This window comes from Episyrphus balteatus, chromosome 3 (genome assembly GCF_945859705.1).
Source record: "Episyrphus balteatus chromosome 3, idEpiBalt1.1, whole genome shotgun sequence".
NCBI lineage: Eukaryota > Metazoa > Arthropoda > Insecta > Diptera > Syrphidae > Episyrphus > Episyrphus balteatus.
In genome coordinates this window covers 85,984,232-86,002,560 of record NC_079136.1, presented here as the reverse complement: position 1 = coordinate 86,002,560, position 18,329 = coordinate 85,984,232, and the positions used below count along the sequence as shown (strand labels likewise).

The 18,329-nt window shown below is 29.6% G+C and overlaps 1 protein-coding gene and 1 long non-coding RNA gene across 7 annotated transcripts in view; one reads left to right on the top strand and one right to left on the bottom strand.

The window, feature by feature from the left end:
* Positions 1–18,329, bottom strand: part of LOC129916752 (uncharacterized) — a 185,407-nt gene that overhangs the window by 115,547 nt on the left and 51,531 nt on the right. For 3 of the 6 annotated variants that reach the window (XR_008772542.1, XR_008772540.1, XR_008772539.1), the window contains exon 2: positions 17,360–17,529. This is a non-coding gene — a long non-coding RNA (uncharacterized LOC129916752). Of the gene's footprint in view, positions 1–16,351; positions 16,778–17,337; positions 17,530–18,329 lie in introns of those variants that run through there. The other 3 variants (XR_008772543.1, XR_008772538.1, XR_008772541.1) reach the window with 2 other exon arrangements.
* LOC129916750 (zinc finger protein rotund) overlaps positions 1–18,329 on the top strand; it is a 94,776-nt gene that overhangs the window by 25,224 nt on the left and 51,223 nt on the right. The gene's annotated exons all lie outside the window — the stretch shown is intronic.

The window sequence follows — 18,329 nt, the reverse complement described above, 5'->3', positions numbered from 1 at the left end:
ATTCATTAAATAACTTTTTAAAAAATTGTTTTTCAAAAAAAAAAAAAAATTTATTTCTTAAATCCAAAAATAACACCGGCACACAAAAAAAAATGTCATGTACCAGGAACCAGACCTATCTTTCTATATGTTTTAGGACCCGCTGAATTGGAATTTCAAGTCTGTTTGGCCCTGTCACCCTCCAGTTTTGAGTAAAATGCAAAAAACTCAAAAAAAGGAAGTTTTTTACCTTTTTTGGGGTCATTGTTGCATTTTTCTGGAGGGTGACCGGGAAAAACGGACTTGAAATTCGGATTCAGCGGGTCCAAACACATATAGAATGATAGGTCTGGTTCCTAGTACATACAACTTTTTTTTTGTGTGCTGGCACTGTCGCGACATGTTGCTGTCATCCCCGGCACACAAAAAAAAAATATCCAAAATAATTTTTTTTTTAAGTTTTCTTAGTTTTAATGTCAGTATAAACCTTTTTATGTAAAATTTTTTATTAAAATCGGTTGTGTCGTTTTCATTAAGAAATCGGTTCTATGGCAAGTAGGTACCGTTAATAACGGTCCAAAAAATATTTTTCTTCTTTCAAAAGTGCGGCCTTATTTGCAGCAAAACACATTTTTTTTTTCAAAGCAAAATCGTTATCCGTTTTTGAGAAAATTGTAATATCTCGAAAACTTTATATTGTAGATTAGACTGGGCCAAAAAAAAAAAATTTTTTTTTTTTGAAAGTTACTTCGAAAATCTTGTTCAGGATGATGAAAAAAAAATTTGGTGAAAAATTGAGCCGTTAAAAAAAATTTTAAGAGGTGTTTTCATCTGTGTTTTTTATTTTTATACATGATATGATGTTTTACAACAGAACTGCTAGACGATCAAAGTAAAAAAAATTTCTGTTCATTTTTTCTTATATAAAATTAAATTTCCTACAAAAAAGATCTGATTGAAAATTTTCGTCAGACGAGCCGTATTCGAGTATTAAGCTTTTTAAATCGAAGTGTTTTTTTCAATTTGACTGTTTCACTTTGGAATTTTGTGATGAGCAAATAACTGAATAGAAAAATAAAACCACGATAGATTCTTATAGGAAATTTAATTCTCTACAAAAAAGGTCTTGTAGTAATTTTCCCTAAATTGAGTTCTAAAGAAGTTATTCACGATTTAAATCGAGAAAAAATTAAAAAATCAATTTTCAATTTCAAAATTTTCTAATTCACTGAAAATTCAATATTTTCAAATTAGCAAGATGTTTTCTTGTAGGGACTTAAACGTTCTATAAAAAGTTTCTTGGCAGCAAATTAATTGCTTTAACCGTTTAGAAGATAATCGTATTCGAATCGCAATGCATACTTGTCAGAAGAAAACTATTGAAATCAGTGGGCATTGGTTTTGATACGAATATCTTCTTAACGGTTAAAGCAATTAATTTGCTGCCGTTTGAGCTCTTTTTTCCAATTCTTCAAACTAAAACTTATAACGGATACAGGGTACAATTATTGGTAGTGGCAACGATTGATGTCTCGATGCACGTATTATTGGCACCCCCTTTACTTTATATGAAACGATATATTGGCACCCCTTTTTAACCATAACCATTGCCTTTAAGCCAACCATTGTACTTATTTTACTTACCAAAAGGGCCCCAAATTCTTGTGTGCCCAAGGGCCCCAGGATAGTTAAAGACGGCCCTGTAAGGGCCCGGTCGTTATAGATCCGGAAAACGAATCAGTAAAAAAAAAGATTCAGATGATCCTTCTCTCTTTGACAAGCCATTTTAATTTTCTTAATTGAAAGACACACAAAAAAAGTTATTTGTTCACAGTGGAAAAGTTAAAAATTTAAACTTATTTGGGAAATCATTTGTTTCATTTTGTTTGAAATGTCAATCAGCTTGAACATAAAATTAATTTGCACAGGGAAATCCAAAAAAAAAAAAAAAATACAATTTTAGCAAAAAATAATGTGTAGTTCAATTGAAAATTTTCTTTTCATTAAAAATTCTTTGAGTCATTCATAATCGATATTGGGTGTACACTGAGGAAAAAAACGCAATGTAAAATGTAATATTTTCAACGTTGATTTAATGTTGAAAAAAAACTAACATGAAACATCTATATTAAAATAAAATTGAAACAACGTAAGAATGTTTTTTATTTTTTTTCGGACTTCAGCTTTTGTTGCATTTTATCACTCTTGTTTTCAACAGTGAGATAGCACGTTGGTAAAGCATTCGCCTAGAGAGCCAAGAGGTGTATAGGTTCGATCCCCTGCTGCTGCCAATTTTTTTCTTTTTTTTAATAAATTGATGCTTTTTTTCAAAATTGAAACAACTTTGATTTAAAGATGTTTTATAACGGCAAACTGCTTTAAACTAACCATGTTCTACTTTGATTTTAAAATGTTTGTCTTCAACGCAAAATCATTCCGAAAAATAGTTGAATCAACGTGGTTTTCGTTGATTTTAAGTTTTTTTTCCCTCAATGTATTGTTTTGAATTAAAAAAAAACATCACAAAATATCCATTTGAAAATTTTTTCTCATTCATTTTCCTGACCACTATAACCCAGTTTTGTTTTACTGGGTAGAGGCTGACATTGACGAGAGCACTCAAAAACTTTCAAAGTTGTTTTGGGAGAAATATTCTTCGAGTACTGTTCGATCTATATACTATGCATCGGGAGAGAGTGGAGAAAAAGAATACGAGCTTAAAAGGCCCCACAGTAATATCGAGTTATTCAAAAAGTTGAATAAGATAGTTGGGAAACGTGGAGCGTGTGAATATAGAGACACTATCCCGATGAGTATTCGTTTTCAACTCCCGACGGACAACAACAGAAGAAGACCTCATCTAAGGTGTTGTACTCAAATGGAAAACAACTTTAAACAAAAAAGATATAGTCTGCATTTTGTAATCTTATAATTAATTAAGCATCAAGGAAGTAAAATTGAGCTGGTATATAGGTACTTAAAGAAAGACTCTGGAAATATAAAAAAAAAAAATAAAAAAAAACCTGGGGAGATTATTGCCCATGGACATAAACTAAATCAATATATGTGTATATTATACTTCCTCAGAGAACGGAGAGTAAAATCAAATGAACTTATATTTTTAAGTGAAGAATAAACACATTTTAAGAAAATTAAAAAAAAAAATCAAGTTCGCAGGTCAGCTCTTTTGTTTAAATTATACGCTTCTTATAAAGTGCTTATTTATATAATTCAAAATTTAATTTTTATCAAAAGCTACTTACATTATTCATATAGTTAAGATTAACGTCTTCAAGTTTTGAATATGTAAGCAGAAAGCCCTCAAATTCCCGTATGAATGTCGAAAAAGTTAGTATCGGTATACGGGGGCTTTTATTATCGGTATACGTTTAAGAGGTTTTCGCTAATGTAAGAGAGAAACCGCAATAAAGGTGTTTTATTTTACATTAAAATCATAGGTACTCATAAAAATAAATGCTACCTTTTTTTTTATTTTTGGGTGATATCATCGAAACTTAGAAATGCATCTATTTTATTTTTCATAGGAACTTTTTGTAAATAATATTAACTTAAAATTCTTTATACATTGCTTAGAATTTAAAAGATAACTCACTTCATTAATTAAAATCTAAAGAAGTGTCATTTATGTCAACTATTATAGAGGTGAAATGTAACTTGTTAACAATTCAACTAAACGACAAGATATTAAATGAGTAGATGACAGATCATCTAAGTAAAAAGATATTAAATAGGTAGATGACAACTTAGTCTACATGAATTTTTTTTTGTACTCATAAAAAGTGATCACGAAGCTTTTTTTTCCTAGTAAACTTAATTGGCTCTAAGTTTTTATGCCATGTTTTTCGCACGCGCTTAAACTACAAGTGCTTCTATAATTCTACAATTTCCAAGCAGAAAAAAACTAATTCCATAAAGACATTCTATATGCAATAACTGAGGATCACTACCATATTCATGGGAGAAATATATATTTGATTTGTAGGCCAGTAATGCAATTTCTTACTTATGGTCTGGTTTATACCGATGCGATGTTTGAGTTACGTTTAAAAGGTTGGATATTGCTTGAATAAAAATTTATAAGAGCACCGAATTTGATGTTTGTGATCGATATTTGTCCGCATTTGTAACCAAGTAGAATGACATCGTTTAAATTGTGGTCGCGGCTTCTCTGAGTATGCCAACAACGACTCTCTTAGTTTGATGATGCCAGCAAGCACATGAACAGAAAACTTACAAAGCGGCAGCGGCGCGGCGGCGCTGCAGAAAAAGATTGGCGTAGAGAGGACGAATATCAGCTTATCAGGAGAAAAAAAAAAGAAAACTAGAGAAAGGAGAGATGCAGAAGGATGCTGTAGCAGGAATTAAATTAGGAAGTTTAACCAGAATTCCAACAACTAAAGCCAGCAAAGTCCAACAGACAAACTCTAGAGGCTCCATATTTATTCAAAAGTCTGTCCAACTGCCTGCATTTGCCGACGATATGTTGACGTAATCCGAAGAACTCGGCGTGATTTGAGCTTTTTTTTTACAGTCAAAAGTGTAAGAAAGGTTTTATCTTTCTACAATCCTCATGATACTCGTAAGTTTATTATTCCTGATTTGAAACTTTCTTCGCTTATCAAAAACTCTTACATTTTTTTTTTTATATTAACGATTTTGAACCGAAACTCATTATGGGCCATATCGTTCAAAAGAACAATTTAACCATCAGAATCAATTGACCAATTCTTCCATCTGCAAAACAGGAATGCAACACAACTTTTCAAGATGAAAGAATATGATGAAAAAAAAACTAAATATCTGACATCTATATGTACCTATCTTCCAGGGTTTCAGAATAAAATTTCCACATAAATGTTTTATTCTTCACTCCACTCAAAAAACTCCCTCTTTTATATAACCAATCATGTAGTTGCACAAAAAAAAAAGACTATAATAAAACTTTGGTGGGCGTTATTTCATAAGAATTTATCCGAATGACCGGCAAAGAAAAAGAGACAAACCATTCAGACACAAGTGCCATACAACCGCACCCACACAACTGCCTTTAATAAAACCTGTTCAAAGAGAAAAAGAGCAAAGTAAACACTTGTTTGCGCAAGGATCCACTTCCACTTTTGTTTTTTTTTTTTGTTACGTTTAACTCAAAGGACTCTGGTTTCTGATGCACGTGTAATATTTTAAGTTCCACAAAAAATAACTCAAAACGAATTCAAGCACTTTTTTTTTAAATAGTTGTTGTCTCTGCTACTAGAATAACAAGTTAACGGTAAAAAGGATTGTATCTTTGATGGTTATATGTTTTTGCAAGGATTTATTTCAGGAATTAGAACGGTTCATAATTTTATGGCAACGTTGAGGGATGAAATATTTTTTTTATTTTAATATGTACGAATAGCTTTTTACTATGCATGTTTACAAAATTTTACATCAGGTGGTTACCTTCAACTAGGGTTGTAAAAATACGAATTTAAAACAAACTGCATTTGAAATTTAGAGCCGATTTTTCAATCTTCTAATAAACAGTCAGTTAACTGTTCGACGAATAAAGTTATTAGGCTCATAAACAATCAGATAAAAACATTGAAGTTTTCAATCAAGAATAATTTATTCTACAGAATAACAAAAAAAAAATTGTCAAATTCAAAAATATTTAAAATTTAACGTCATTTTTATCCATGATTGTTTTTGTTTTCAATGTATCCACTGTATTTTTTTCAAAATTCTTTCAAAACAGCTTTGACAACTGACACAATATTTTTTTTGAGATTATTCCTTAGAATAATTTTTATTCGTCTCTGAAAGAAGCAGATAGTTTTATTCCAAGGAATAAGCTATATCTGCCTGTTGAAAAATTGATTTTTTCTCTATCCTTAGGAATAAGTACTAACTGACTGTTTAACTGACTATTGAAAAATTGGCCCTTAAAAAAAAAAATATTTATTCCAAATATTTTCATTTAAAAAAGTTGAGGTATTTAAACTGAAAAATATTTACATTAAAAAAAATTTTTATTGCAAATAAAAATATTTTACATTAAAAAAAATGTTATGGCAAATACAAAATTTTCGAGAAGAAGTGCATATGTATATGCAAGCTTATGTTAATATCTACATTAATGACTTTGCTCTCTTATGAACAACCGTTTGAAAGATAGGTTGTTTCAAATTCTACTAACAAATCTTTTGACTAATACATATTTTTTAACATTAAATTAAAATAAATAAAATGCACTTCTGGTTCCATAATTTGAATAAATTTGACCATTCAAAATTATAAGAAATATCTGTCTTTAAATTAAAAAAAAAGGGGTTGTCTGTAAAGCCGGTTTACGGACGATGATTTTACGTGATAACGTCGTCAGAAAACAGGTTGTGTGCTTTTGTTTAAAATGAGTCAATTGAAGCGTTTACTTATTTCAAACAATCATAATTGACAAGAAAAAGCTTTTTTTATTTTCTCATTATATTAATTTTTTTTTATTTTAAAACCTTACAAAAAATGCAATTTAAAAGCCAAGTATTTCTTCTTAAGAATAAAACCATTTTTAAATTTTTATGCGCAAAAAGTATAAAAATAATTTATTAAAAACAATCATTTTCATCAAAAAAAGCAAACAAAACATGAAATTTTATCTTCTCACGTCATTAATTCATTTTTTCCCCTAACAACCTATACAAAATTTTCATCTGAAAGCTTATAGTCTTAGCTCAATATATATATATCGATCAGGTCTATGAGACATCTACAAAAAGAGCTAGAATTTTTTGAACTCGATCAAATTTCTTTAAAAAAAGCAACAAAAAAAAATTATTTTTATGTTCTCACGTTATGGAATCAATTTTTTTGTTTGACAATCTATACAAAATTGTATACCATGTGAAAGCTTATTATTTCACCTTTCATATGACGTATCAATCTCATTTAAAAGATGCTTACAAGAGAAGTTAGAATTTCCAGAATGAGATTACGGTACTTCCCACACTGGTGGCTGTTCGGGGGGCAACAGATCTCCACTGGTGTTTTGAGGTTTTTCGCAAGTTTCTTGATTCAACATTGTGTAGCTTGTAGTTAGTCTACCGTTATGTGTGATATACCAAATTAAAGGTAATTGTATCAGGATGCTCATAAAAGTTTAATAAAATTTCTATCTGCTCTTGGTCAAAAGTTATAACCTGTTGAATTCTAAATTTTTATTTTACCGTTATCTCAAAATTGTGTTTATAGAAAATGATTGAAACTTCGCACACATTTAGTCGTAGTCATGGTCTATCATTATTCACTATACTTAATTCCTGTATCTATTCAAGAAAAAAAGGTAAAAATAAAAAACGATGAAAATCGGTTGAAAACGGTAAAAAATCGTGTTTTTTTTAAACTTGTTTCTTCCGTTATTCAGTCAAAACTCACTAAACGATTTGAATTTTTTGCACATGTATGCATAACCTGCATGTCCTATAAGTTTGAGATTTTTTCAACGCTCCAAAAAAAAAGCTAAGAATCAAAAACTACCCAAAAATACCCCTAAAAAACAAGGTGTTTTTCAAAAATTCATATTTCGAAACGCAGAGTTTTGGAAAAAAATCCGTATTAGACACCTAATTTTTTTTCCTTCATCTTTCACCTGGCATCTTTAGAATTGTCAAAAAAAAAAAAATTCCCTACCCAAAATCATCATTTTTTCATAGCCCCAACACGTGTAGAACGTTCAAACAAAACGTTATAGCTTAGTTTCAAATTTTTTTAGAATTTTTTCTTAAATACAGTTATTCTTATATTAGTCTCATCTATCTATAACAACAAAAAAAAATCAACTCTCTATAACTTCGCGTTTAGATTTTAGCCCAAATTTCAGCTTTCCGTTTTACCCCTGTTTACCCTATTAAATGACGGAATTTTTAAAAATCCTTCATTTGGAGTAAGCTTTATGTTATTATCTTTCAAATAAGCTATAGAAGATTTTTGTATCTCTAACAGTTTATTTTTCATTTTGAATTGAAATTTTTGCCGCGAGAGTGTATAACGTTAGAAAATGGCGTCACTTTTTCTGTGGTGGCTGCCATGGTTCATCGATTTATAAGACGTTATCACGTCAAAAAATTTTACTCTTTGTCGTAATTTACGAAAATAAGTAAACAAAAATATGTCAATTTTGGCAAAAAAAAAAGGCAATGCCATATCTGCGTTATCCAATTTTTTTGAGAAAAATTAAAATGGCAGTTGTATGTATTAGAATCACTAAGAACATTACGTAAAAATAACGTATTCAATCGAAATCGTAAGAGCCGTTTGAAAAGAGAAGATATGGAAATGAAAATAAAACGGGTTTTGGAAGGCGAAAATCATCTCTACAAAGTTTTAAGCAAATCCATCCACCTATTTAGGCCCTAGCTCGGGACGCAAAGACGAGTAAACTGACGGACGGCATAACGAAAACCCCTTTGTTAAACTTTTCCATCATCGTAATGTTGGTTTTTATTAAAACCTCGAATTTTTTTGCACATGAAACCAATAAAGTAAATAAAAAGTATGTACCCACGCGTTATAGACAGTATTAATGTCTACAGAAATAAAATTTCTATTTACTACCACTAAACGTGCACCAGTGTACACTCTTAAGTGTAAAAAATGCTGTTTTGCATGTAAAGTCCTTAACGATAGATCTAATTGAACTCAAATATATGCAAAAGTTAAAAAAATATAATGTGATTTTTTTTTTTTTCAACGAGGAACGATAAAAAATAAAACGCACGACTGTGTGGCACGTACTCCTCTTATGGTAAAACTAGCTTAGAGTCTTGTATGTCATTTTTTTATATTTTTTTCAAATTTGTCAGTTTCAATTTCCCTTTCAATTGGCTTTCATTAAGTGCAATGTGGTGTATACGTAACATATAAAATTAAAGTTTCTTCCATAACTACTTCATTGAAGATTGAAAGTTGTTTTACTATAAAACAAAAAAAACAAATTAAGTTTAGAAAATATTATGTTTTTATATACATATGTATGTGTCACCTGAATATATGTATGAGTACGTTTTTAACAATTAATTTTTTTAAGGTGAATTTACAAGATGATGAAACTTTAGCAAGCAAAACTAACAAAAATGAAAAACAGTGCTATTTTTTCCACAAGCAAAATGGAAAAAAGGACAGATTCGCAAAATTTTATAAAGTTCAGAGATGAACATTTTCATGACAATGATATTCTTTCTTCTTGGCCTTGTCGATGATTCCTCGTAAAAAGTATTGCCCAAAAAAAAAAATGTTCATAGGTGGTGGAGGCTGGGATTCAAACCCATACTTCTACATCATAGTCCATCGGACTAATGATTGTGCAACCGACCACTTTTATTATCTTGTAGCTAAGAAGCTATGGAGCTTAGAAGCTAGTCATAAAGGAAGGTATTTTTTACCAGTTATCAATTTTTTAATGAAAATACAAAAAAAAACCAACATCAAACATTTTAATTCAAGTGAAAAAACTCGGATTTTTAGAAAAAAAAATATGTTTATCCAAAATATGCATTGAGAAAAATTCATAAGAAGTTCGAAACATTGGGTATAATTGTCAGAAAACAAGATAATTTTGATAATTGTCAAACTACTATCAAAGAAGTCAGCAAAAATCCGATGATTATTATGAGCATAATATTAAAAAAAAACAAAATTAAACTTTTAAATAGTACGTAAATGACTTACACTATCATGCTAAAAAAGCAGTTTTATGCAATGATGTGCTTATGTACATTATACATAATGTATAAAGTAGTATATGTAGAATAATTTTTTTTTATTTATTTTAAAAATCTTTACATAAATAAATAAATAAATTCGTTGTACACTATGGCGTATACGTACTTTTTTTTAATTTTATTTTAATGCATTTACATATATGTATGAAAACGTACGAATGTGTTTAAGGCAGTGTATAGAATGTATACAGTCTTAATAATTGTAATATCTTTATTCCATGATATACAGTTGTAAATAAATATTTGAGAATTTGATAGTAAGCCGTTAACAAAGCTCAACTTTGCTCAGTTTACTCAACGATTGAATTTCTTTAAAGGTTTTAGATTTTAAACCTAGTAAGTCACTGTGGTGTATTTGAAAGATTTGGTTTTATCAAACAAAAAAAAAAACATAAAAAACATTAAAACATAACATAACACAATAAAAAAACTTAACTTCATTCATAAAACATTATTACCCTTAAAAAAAAAAACCTAAATATTTCTTGCTATGTAATTCACAATTGCCTTTCAAAGACTGCAACATAAAAATAAAATCATAGCTAAAGCATTTTTGCTATAATTAACAACTACAAATAGGTGTGGGATATCAGAGTCAATCACTACATAACTTGGCAAAAGTGCAAGGTATTCCAAGTTTTAAGTTTCAAAAGATGTGTGTTACTTATGTACATTCAACTAAATTCCATTTATTCTTTATCTTGTTGCTTCTGCCTTTTTACGTTCATTCTCCCAATTCAACAGGTATCTTTGATGATTACCATATTTGATACCTACAACACACTCAATTCAATTCTCCACGGGTTCCCGGTACGTCTTCTTATGAGAAATTGTATTTTCCTTTGAAATTTCATCCAGCTTTGGGTTTCAATAAAAAAAAAAAACTTCCTATGTGTTTAACCTGAATTTGTTTCTGATTTTTGTATGTAAATATTTGTATATAATTCATGCCAACTATTATTACAAACTTTATCCACTTCTTGCAAATATATAAATCCACAAGAACATTTACAGCGCTCATATCTCCTAATTGAGCGGCCAACAAATTCCCTTTTCTCTTATCCAAAACCCCCCCAAATCCACCCAATTCAATCCAACCTCAATGAGAGAGCCATTGTCCTATATCCAATTCGCCACCCAAGGACTGCAGTAACGAAACGACTATCGTAGGTAACAAAACACGATGACAAACATACACTATCTGAGTATCTTTCTACCTACCCACCCCATTTTAAGAACATATTGAGACAGGGTGGAAACGCTATTTTTTTTCTTTTACCAAAAAACGCCGGGACTGAGAGAAAGACGAACGACGAACACGACAATGTCGACGACGACGATGACGACGACTACGTTCAGAAAAAATGATTCTAAGAAAGGAAACAAAACAAAGTCTCGAGAAAAAAAGAATTGAACTAAACATTTCAAAAGAAATGTTGGATAAAGAAAAACATTACCCACATACACACATATTATTTCTTATTTTTTTTTGTCTAAAGTGGTCGAACGAAAGAAAAAATAAAGGGGGACGAAGATGTTCTAAGAAAAATGAAGGCTCACACACATATACCTATATATACAACCCTATACTTTGCTGGGCAAAAAGGAGTAAAATCAACATCAAAATAAAAAGCACTGAAGGATAACAAGAAAAATACAGAAAAAAAAAATTAAATAGTCTCTAAGGAAAAAAAAAAAAAATAAAGGAAAATGGAAAAAGGGAAATAACGGGTTTACATTTTTCTTGCATTTTCCACATAAAGAAAGTTATAGATTTATATAGGTAGAAGTTCTTTTTATACAGTGACTCACTTTAATTTGATCTTAGAATTAAAATTAAATTAAGATTTTCATAAACATTGAATACGAACAACATCGCTCATTTACTTTAATACTGTCATAACTCTAAAATCGCGAATTTTTAGTTATTAATGCAGAAGTTTATATAAAGTTAGTTATTATAAAGTACAGTAAAACCCGGATAAGTACCTCACCTTAAATGCCCCATTTTGATAGGCACTAAAGCGGGTAAGGTACTTACAAGAACATGTTTGATTACTAAAAACATAATCTTCACACAACAAAATTACTTTGAATGTTTAAAATAGCTAACTAACTAATTTCCACCTATGGTAGAATTTTAGAATTTTAAAGCGGTTTAGGAAACGAAGTTTTTCTTACAGTTCAAATTTGTTTCAAATGTGTACTTAAAAGAATTTTTTGCAAGTTAATTCAATTATAAAATTTGAAAAGCCAGGCAATTAAGCGGGGAAGGTAGTTAAGCGAAAGGTACTTAAAAGATCAATTTTATGTGAAAAAATGCTTAAAATTTTGGTTCTAAGAAAACAAAGGTACTTATGCGGGTTAGGCACTTAAACGAGAGGCACTTATCCGGGTTTTACTGTATAGGTAATCACTTGCCTTTTTTAAAAGCTCGAAATAACTCAAGTTCGAACCAGCTATAAGAATCTATTTCGGTTTTCGCAAAAGAATAGGGTCTATGATGAATACAACAGAAGATTTATTCTGTTTCTAATTTTCAATACCGGAAATGAGCCGCTTTATTGTTTCTGAGAATAGGCTTTATTAGGTGGGGTGATTATATGGCAAGCCAAGACCTGTTTTACTTGTCTGGACCAGGTCGTGAGCATTCACAAAAGAAAGTGGTTCTCTTCCCTATTAACTTCCCGACACCCTCTATACAGTCTACATAAGCTAGATGTAGTTAGACCCAAGGTTGTAAAAAATCATTTTTTTTAATGCATTTGTTTTCCATTACCAATAAAAAAAAATATTTATTGCAAAAAAAAAATGTTTTGCATTAAAAAAAAAATTATTGCAAATAAAAAGTTTATCTTCATTGAAAAAATAAATCAATGCAAAATGTCTGCATAACCTAAATATATTTTTTTAATATTCCTCAAATTTTTACCATACATTAGCAATTTCAACCATAATATCGAATCTTATGTAAGGAAAAATAGTCAAAATTGTAAGAAGTTCGACGACTATTAAAAAAAAAAATATTGAATGCACACATTTAAGAGAATCCAAATGTTTGAGACTTTAGCAAATGAAAATTGGGCAACGAATTTCGGATCTGCACGTGGAATGTCCGGACAGGTCACATTCAATTGAAAAATAAATGGAGATCCTGGATAGCTACAAAGCTGATATCATAGCCATCCAAGAAGCGCAACGAATTAGAGAGAATACACAGAATGCAAAACTGCGATATCTGCCACCGAAAGTGCAAAATAACTTTTCTGGCTTTAAATATGACCAAAAGTTTCGAGATCCCAACATTGACTCGTTGTCAATTGTTTTTACAAAAATAAAGATACAGAGATCCATAAGAACACCAGAAGTCAGTGCAAATCTTCGTTGTCAGAATCTACATAACCTAAAACTTGCCATTTAAAAAAAAATGGTTTTTCACTTAGCAAAATACGAGAAGAAAAGTCGAATTCTACTTGAAAAAAAAATCATGTTATAGATGCTAAAGGATAACCTACTTCTTTTTGGGAGAGGGGCAATGGGGGAGGAGTGTTGTAGATTAGATGTTATGCCAAAAAAATAAATTACAAAAGCAATGGAAAGTGTAAGATTAATTATATTATTTAAATTCTTTACCAAAAATTAAAAATGTTTGTTTTCCTAAATCAATAATTATTCTAATAATTTCATTTAGTAGAGTAACTAAAGCAAATTATTAGGGAACCGGGCCGAACAGCTTTGATTTTGACGATTTTATTTTTCAAACGCAGGTAATTAAAAATACTTTAAAGTCTATAGATAAAAAATTGCCGATGTTGCCGTATTGTATTTGTTTTAAATTAAAATTAAATTTTTTTTGAACAAAACCATTTTTTTTTTTTTGCTTAAATTTCATAAAACAAATGATAGTAAAAGATTCTCTAGGTAATTTAAGGAAAAAAAAATAGGGGAGTAAGGGACAATCTTCTTTCGTTTAAGCGATAAATGCAATTTTCTCACAAACTGACTTCAAACACAAAAAAAAATATTTTGAACACAACGGCAACACCTACAATATTTACAGACACGTTTTTAAAAAGCCAGAATCTCATTTCTCTCTGTAAAATTTAAATCCACTAAATTTAATCAAGAGTTTTTGAAAGAATAGTCTTCAACTCAAAATTTTGGAAAAAAAAAACGTTATTAAAAAATTTTAAATGGCTTTTTTTTAACTTTTTCGTAGTAAAATATGAATTTATCTAGAAAATTTTTTTTTGGGCATAATATTATCAGTTGAATTTCGAAGAGGAAAAGGTAATATATATTACAGTTTTGAAAAAAAAAAAAATATAAAAATTACTTCAATTTCATCGGATTTTCTTGATAAAAACTGAATTTTTGCTAAAAACTTAAAACTTTTGCTATTTAACTTTCAACAATAAGGGTATTGAATGAATAAAAAATAACTTAATATTTAAATGTTGAACTTTAAAAAAAAAATAAGTTAAATTTTTTTCAAAATAACAAAAATTTCTTCGAAAATGAAATACTTTTTAATTTTTTTTTTTATAAACCGTAATACATTTTGACATTTCCTTTTATATAGTAGAGTAACTAAAGCAAATTATTAGGGAACCCGGCCGAACAGCTCTGATTTTGACGATTTTTTTTTTCAAACGTAGGTAATTAAAAATACTTTAAAGTCTATAGATAAAAAATTGCCGGTGTTGCCGTATTGTTTTTTTAAATTAAAATTAAAATTTTTTTTAACAAAACCATTTTTTTTGCTTAAATTTCATAAAACAAATGATAGCAAAAGATTCTCTAGGTAATTTAAGGAAAATATATAAAAGGCAGTAAGGAACAATCTTCCATCGTTTAAGCGATAAATGCAATTTTCTAACATTCTGACCTCAAACACAAAAAAAATATTTTGAAAACAACGGCAACACCTACAATATTTTAAAACACATTTTTAAAAAGCCAGAAGCTCATTCTTATCTCTTAAATTTAAATCCACTAAATTTGATCAAGACTTTTTGAAAAAATGGTCCTCAAACTCAGAATTAAAAAAAAAAATTATATTAGAAAAATTTAAAATGACTTTTTTCCAAACTATTTCTAATAAAATATGAATTTATTTAAAAAAAATTTTTGGCCATAAATATTGAAAAGTTGAATTTCGAAGCAAAAAAGGTAAAATATATCACACTTTTGAAAAAAAATGAAAAATTACTTCAATTTCAATGGTTTTTTTTTATTAAAACTGAATTTTTGCATTGAAATAATTAATTTTCTCAAAGACTGTGGTAAATAGGAACTTTAAATTTTTGCTATTTAACTTTCAACAGTAAGGGTTATTAAATGAATAAAAAATAATTTTATGTTTAGATGTTTAACTTAAAAAAAAAAAATAAGTTAAATTTTTTTTCAAAACTTTTATTAAAAAAAGTTCTTCGAAAATGAAATACTTTTTAATTTTTTTCATAAACCGCAATACATATTGACATTTCCTTTTATAATTTGAAATCATAATAAATGCGGCCAAAAAAAATTGAAAATAAATGCATTTTATATTACGACCAAGTTTAAAAAACGACATGTTAAAATGTTTTCAATAATTTTTTTTTTCAAAAATCTGAGTTCAATTACCATTCTTTCAAAAGCCGTTCATTCAATTAACTTAATTTTAATTTTACATATATGACTAAGCTTCTAGCTTTTAAAAAATGTATATTTGAATATTGTAGGTGTTGCCGTTGTGTTCAAATATTTTTTTTTGTGTTTGAAGTCAATTAATGAGAAAATTGCATCTATCGCTTGAACTATGGAAGATTGTCCCTCACTCCCATATATTTTTTTTCCTTGAATTTCCTAGACAATCTTTTGGCATCAATTAATTTATGAAATTTAAGAAAAATTTTTGAAAAAAATTTGTTTTTGTTCACAAAAATCTTCAATTAAATTTAAAAAATCAAAACGGTAACACCGGCAATTTTTAATTTATAGACTTTAAAGTATTTTTAATTACCGACGTTTGAAAAAAAATATCATCAAAATCTAAGCTGTTCGGCCGGGTTCCCTAATATTGCCAATTTTTGAGCTTTAGTTACTCCACTAATAATTTGAAATCATAATAAATGTTGCAAAAAAAATTGAAAAATATATGCATTTTATAATACGAAAAAAGTTTAAAAACGACATGTTAAAATTTTGTCAATAATTTTTTTTTTCAAAAATCTGAGTTCAATTACCATTCTTTCAAAAGCCCTTCATTCAATCAACTTAATTTTAATTTTACAAATTTGACTGAGCTTCTAACTTTTTAAAAATGTATATTAAAATATTGTAGGTGTTGCCGTTGTGTTCAAATATTTTTGTTTTGTGTTTGAAGTCAATTAATAAGAAAATTGTATCTTTCGCTTGAACGATGGAAGATTGTCCCTCACTCCCTCCTAGACAATCTTTTGGCATCAATTAATTTATGAAATCTAAGAAAAATTTTTGAAAAAAAAATTTGTTTGTTTACAAATATCTTCAATTAAATTTAAAAAATCAAAACGGCAACACCGGAAATTTTTAATCTATAGACTTTAAAGTATTTTTAATTACCTACGTTTGAAAAAAAAGATCATCAAAATCTAAGCTGTTCGGCCGGGTTCCCTAATATTTGCCATTTTTTTGAGCTTTAGTTACTCCACTAATTGTTCTTTGGCTAAAAAGCTTGACTAGGCATGTTCTTATCTCACTTTTGAATTTGTTTACGCTTCTGGTGATCTTTGAAATTTACCTCTGATTGAGCTAGAAGAGAAACCCCATTTATGAAATTTTTAAGAATGTAACTGATCATAATTATACATATTGCTTTTTCAATATTACATAGGTACATTTTTTTTTTTTCATATAGCAGTTACAATTTTCAATATAAAAGGACATTCCACAAAAAATAACTTTCCAACCCACTGTATATGTGCACCGCCACCGGCTGCTGCTAGCTTGTGCTGCAAGCAAACCAAGCATAGGATATGTGTGCTCCTCGCCGTTTGCTTGTTGGTTGGAATTGAGAATCGAAAAAAAAAAAATATATAGTGAAAAGAAAGCAATCGCAAAATAACAAAATGAGAAAAAAAATAACACAAAAAAAAAAAACAAAATGCATGAAAAACCAAGAAAGAACGTTGGGAAAAAATGAAAATAGGAAGGTGAATCATAGGGGGTGAAGATGGGGGGTGCTCTATAGTAGTAGAACTGTGGCAAGAGAAAAAAGTGCAAGCATGTATCCTTTCTTGCAAGCATGTTAGTTTTTTTTTTTTTTTTTTTTTTTTTATTTTTTTGTTAGAGAAACAGTAATAATATCATTGCATTCACAATCGTCGTCGTCGTCCTTCGGTACGGTTTGTCTCGTCTTCGTGACTCGTCTCTTCGCGAGTGCAACACACCACACCGACCGTACCGCACATAAAACTCCTATATCTCCCCCCCCCCCCCCTTCTCTATTATCCTTTCTCATATATATATATGTAGTATTATTACTTAAAAAAAAAAAAAAGAAGAAAAAAAAAATACAAGAGGAAAAAAAAAAATAAAACATACAAAACAAACTCACATACAGAAAAAGGAAAATGCACCTTAAGAAAAAATCAATCCTCACTCGGAAACCAGTTTTTCTTGAAAAGGATACGTGTACGTATTGGCGCGCGGACGCCTCCATCAAACTGTCACCGTTCCATCGAAAATGCAAAAGTCCAAAGGCATCGCCGCATCCACCTCCTTTGGCTAGCCAAAATTCAAAAAGTTCCTAAAATAACAAAAAAAAAAAATCAAAAAAAAAAAAAAAACAAGTGATAAAATGTGAAGAAATCTCAACCTCAACCTTTTTTAACGAAAGTTCCTATTTCAAGTGCAAGTTTCAAAAAAAAATTTAAATATTTTTTAAGTCTAGAATCTAGTTCAATATCCTTTACATATATTTACAAAAAGTAGTTATAAGTACCAAAAAAATTAAGCGAAAAAAAAAATTAAGAAATTTAGTGATAAGTGTATATTCAAATTATTAGTGTTAATTGCCACTTGATGGCGCTGTACCAAGGTTAAACTTGGCACACATTTCAAGCCAAGTCAGACGGGTGGGTTGGTTGGCCACAGGGTGGAGGGATAAAACTTTTTTGTTTGCGAAAGTAAAAGTGTTGTTTCTGAGTTCGGGGTTCTGCGGAGAAAGTTATTTCTTATTCCAACAACCCCCTCCTCCCGTTTTGTCCTTTCTTGCCTTGCCTTTGCGCCTATATATGGTGAAGTGATAAAAGTTTTTGAGAGAGGACACACGCTGAAATTCATATGAATAAATTGTTTGTGCTGACCATCAGGACCACCACCAACTTATATGGATCGATTGACATCATCTGCTGATGACCGATGCAGCAATGGTGTTCTGTCGAAAAGGACCAAACGTGTAAACAGCAGTGGGGTGGAGAATAATGATGAGCGCAACAGTTGTCGTTTGGGCTCAATTAGTCCGATTAGTGTCGTCGATGAACAACAAAACGAATTGGATATCAAACCTTTTCCCGGTGAAGGTTCTGTTAACATGAACAGTGCAAG